Here is a 4,682-nt window from a genome sequence, read left to right on the forward strand (position 1 = left end):
TATAGTTTCCTGCTTCCGGATCTGATATCAATCTTTGATTGTCGTCTCCTGCTGCTACTTGATTTGCTGGTTTGCATCTCCTCCTGCTCCAGTACCCCAATCTAGCCATCAGCTCCTTTGCTATCAGATGCGCGATTTCTTGAATTCTGCTTTGCCATTAATGGTAAACTCATTGCAAAACACTGAAATCATCACAACTCACACTCCACTATCCAGAACGTACTGAGTGATCCCAACTAGCCTCCGCAGGATTCTTTCATCTCGGAGCACGAGGTTCCTGGACTTCCTCCAGTTTTGATAGCCAGCTTCAGGGTAAAGCTCGGATGTAGTAACGATGTATACCTTGACCCTGTGAGGAGGAATTCCAAACTTGTGCATCACCTTCAACATTGCTGCGTACTTGAGGCCATGCGCATGCCTTGCAGAACTGAGGGTCACTTGGTACACCTCCAAAACGTCTAGCCGACCGGCCAGTCGCACAATCTTCATAGCATCGATTGTTTCTTCAACAGTAGACTCTGGCCAGATGATCTGATTCACAGGAGCAGCAACTGGTAAACTTTCCAGTTTTGGAACTTCGAAAGGCTGTCCGAAATTGAACACCATCTCCTGGTCATCCAGGCTTCTATCTTCATAGACTTGGCGAACCTTGAATCGCTGAACTCCGTGAGCCAGTGACTTGAATTCGTGCTGAAATACATTGCCCTTGCAACCATTTACACCGTGCGCTGCCAAACCCTTGAAGGACAGGAACAGCCGTAATGCCCCACTTGTTGACTCTTTAAGCTTCTTTCGGGCAGCCTCGGACAGGTACGGAGAAGCAAACATGTACTCGTAGCTGGCGTATCCCTGTTTCACCCTCTGGTGCACTACCTTGTGGGATGGATGGTCTCCATCAGCCACCTGCCTGCCCACCAATTCAACTGTCTGCTGTACGGACTGCAAACCTCTTACTACCTCATCCAAGTCTACGTGCGGCTTCTCCAGCACAAACTGAGCCGTGCCACCACATTTCTTGTACCGCTCTTTGACAACATCTAGTGTCAGCTTCTTTCTTGCTTCAAGCAAGGCAATCAACTTCGCATTCTCCACAGCAACTTCCTGAAGATGTGCGAGAGCTGGCAGTCTCGGATCAAATATCTCCTGCCAAGCCAGTGCGATCTCCGCAGCAGACCAGACCGGTAGCAAGACAAGATCTCCACGGCCATCCTTCTCGTAATCCTGGAAGTTGAGCAGCTTGGGGATGGTGGCAAGTAATGACTTGCAGCTGAATGAAGGGACGTCAGGCATCTTGCCATCCACCAAAAAGTAGACTTCGGGGTCGTATAGAACGGACTTGTTTCTCAGCTTCAGACACGCGTAAGCCTCGCCAGTACCCGGCGCTTCCACAGGCTGCGGTTCAAATAGGAAGAAATCTCCTCCCTTGGTCTGTAGTGCAATGGCTTTCCTCTGCTTCATTAAACTGAGCAGCATGCAGATGATAAAGCCGGTCTTGCCAATCCCAGGCACTCCAACTAGCAGAACTGCCTTAACTCCGGCGTCCCAACGTGCCTGCACCGCCTCCTGAAGACTCACATAGCTCCGCCTCTCTAAGATCTTGGTGCCACTAGTCTTGCACCAAATCCTCTCTACGGCCCGCTTAGACCGCTTTGATGAGAACACGTACATTTTCAGCTCCAGCAGTCCTGCTATGAACAACACTCAGACAGGAATCGTCAGAGTAATGCTCAACTTACCCGGCTGAGCAGGTTCCGGTAGATCATTATAAGCATTCTCCATCATTTCCAATTCTTCGCCTAGGTCCTGAATTCATGCGGAACATGAGAAAGAAAAAGAAAACAACAGTCTCACCTCTTCGTCTGGAGCTTGCTCAATTATTTCCTCCTCAGAATCAGGAGGAGGACCAATCGGACTGTACTGAGCAGGCAGCTCCAGGATTTCATTCTCTTGCCGCAGAGCGACGGTCACCTCCGTACACTCAAAACCCCACTCCAATGTGCAGTCGTCTTCCACTGCACAAGAAGGATGTGAACACAAAACTACAAAGGGAAGACACACCATACCAAGATCTGTGGCGTCAGGCCTCATATAGTCGCGAAGCGCAATGCAAAAGAGAGCCGAAAGGTGGGAGCGGAGAGACCTGAAGTTGACATTGGCTAGGTCATCCAGCTTATGGAACCCCGCATTCGCCAGCCTCTTGACACCATCTTCCAGATTGCAGTGGGAAGGATACCTTGAACTGAGAAACTCATGAATGCTCTCAGACTCGCGCCTCGGAGCCATGAAACCCTAGAACCCTAATTGTTACTGTCGGTAGAATCAACTAGAATATACTAGGAACTGCTTAGGAAAGTTTATAGATTATAAATGTAGTTTTACTTCAAGGCAACACTTTTGGAGAAAGTCTTAAAATTGCTGGATATGAACATGAAGACTATTCAAGTGTGTCGTGATTGCCTTCAAAAGGACATGAAACCTTTTGAAGTGCTCGAACGGGATCTGGTGAAGATAGAAGAGAAACTTCTCCATGCAGAACAAGTGGATGAACTTGCTGAAGAAGTTTGCACCTTGCGAAAAAGATTGGCTTGGGCTATAGTTTATGAGACAGACAAGAAACTTGAAGAATTCCAAGCATTTGTAAGATAAGTCAAGCAGCTTATACTTCTAGCTGAAGAGGACATCAAGATGCAAACAGTGAGCAGTTTGGTCTTTTATTTGTTGGATGTCTAAGGTTTTTGTGTTGCAGCAATTACTTGCACAGACATTATTTTCAATGTAATAATGATAATCAAAATGGTGTTTGCTAACTGGGACAGCATATGCTGGGCAGTCAACATAAGCATATGTTAGACCACCTTCAACTTGGAAACAAAAGCTATTGTTACCTTGAATTTCTCTTTCTTGCTACCAGCACTCAGAAAATCTTGACTCATGTCTTGAGATATAATCACACTTGGGTTTTCTGCATCAATCTACAAAAAAAAGGTGACTGTAGGAAAGTAGAAAATTTTAAAAATACAATCTTAGCTTGTGATTTCTCAAGACAGTAGCGAGGGAGAGATGAGACAGAGGCATGGAGACAAACATTGCGCTTTGTTGATACTTGGTTAAGGAAAGCTAAAGCATTGGCAGAGAGAAACAAGAGAATTCATCCCCCCACCTCTACCTTGAGAAAGAACAAATGAAAGTTTTTTATACACGAAGGTGTTGTCCAGCCTGGACGCCCACGTATGCAACGTAATGAGTGCATATAATCTGGTAATCCTTAAGCCAGCTGGTTCTTCTCTCTTTCTCAGGTATTCACACTCACAATGGGCATAGCGTCCCATGGGCATAGGCATGATACTATGAATCAATGCCTAATATACTAATGCATCTAAGAATATTCCTGCAAGTCCATGCTTTAATCCATCTTGCTAGTGCTTTGCTAGCCGCATTGCTACACGTGTTTCTTTCTGTCCATTCACCATCTTGAATACACCAACCCTAAGAAAAAATCACCTCGAAACCATGGGTAAGACTGATGCTGTGAGCATATCTCATGAGACAGATATGACTTTCTAAGTCATCAATGCATGGCTCTGTGGAAATGAAGGCCAAGCATTAGTTGGTGATCCAAAGCTGAGACAAATGAAAATCTGCATTGGAGTGACAAAGTCTCGCCACTCTGTACAAGAGCTTTCCTTCTATAGTCAAAACTGTACCTCGAGACAGTTTTCTGAGCATCCAAAAAGGTCTTTGCACTTAGGGGTTCCATCTATAACACACGGATTTTGCCATCTATAGGTTTACAACATTGACATTGCTCCAAGTTGCTTACCACACATAAGAGAAGCATGAGAGTATTTTCCAAGCATTGATGAGCGCTTACAATGACATGGAGGCGTGAAAGAGAGAATCATGGCTCTACTTCCCTTAGGATATTAATATTATCTCTGAAATAACAATCTTTATAATTTTGAAGCATTGATATAAAATATATTTCTTATTAATCCGTATTCAGCTATATTTAATTTGATAACAAATTATAATGTTAATATCTATATAAAACTTATAACTAAAACTTTTGAGCAACACTTGTATTTAATCTTTTTATATTCTATCTAGTTTTATTTATAAAGTAAAAGTTTTCTTGTTTTCTATTACAACCTTTAGAGGTGGCAGTGGATATACCAAAAATATGCTTGGATATTTTAGGATCTTCTACCATCTATCATGAGTGCCAAACTTTCTGGGCCGCCAGATCCAGCCAATTGCAGCCATCTGATGGGGGATAACTGTAAAGGGGTTATTTCTTTAACCATGTCTTTGTTTGCTCTCGGCTAATGGGAGGCAGCCAAGTTGCATGGGGTGGGAGAGGAAGGTGCTGCTACACATGTTGCATGCAATGTGTTGACTGTAATTGTGCTAGTGGTCTATTGAGCAAATTGGTTTTGTTTTGCAATGTTTTTCTAGGGTTTATGAAATGGCAAGAGAGCCCCTACTACTGCTATTGATTCACGATCCAAATCTGAGGCACTGTGTCAATGCTGCTGGAATGAGCCACATCCTGGTACAGTTTGTATCAAGATCTAATCAATTTGTCCATGCCTTCTTTTAGCATTGTTTCAGTTCCAAGTCTGCTTTGGAAGTGGTAGAGTTAAAAAATGAAGGGTGCTTAGAAGTAAATCTATATGGCAAGA

At 44.0% G+C, this 4,682-nt stretch overlaps 1 long non-coding RNA gene across 1 annotated transcript; it reads right to left on the reverse strand.

The window, feature by feature from the left end:
• Nucleotides 1-1,583: 1,583 nt before the first annotated feature.
• LOC9637063 lies at nt 1,584-1,962 on the reverse strand. Its single transcript, XR_002991358.1, has 3 exons — nt 1,852-1,962; nt 1,737-1,803; nt 1,584-1,688 (listed from the first exon to the last, which is right to left on the reverse strand). It is a non-coding gene; the product is annotated as an uncharacterized LOC9637063 (long non-coding RNA).
• Between the last annotated feature and the right edge of the window lie 2,720 nt (nt 1,963-4,682).

The sequence above is a fragment of the Selaginella moellendorffii genome, unplaced genomic scaffold, assembly GCF_000143415.4.
Source record: "Selaginella moellendorffii unplaced genomic scaffold, v1.0 SELMOscaffold_180, whole genome shotgun sequence".
NCBI lineage: Eukaryota > Viridiplantae > Streptophyta > Lycopodiopsida > Selaginellales > Selaginellaceae > Selaginella > Selaginella moellendorffii.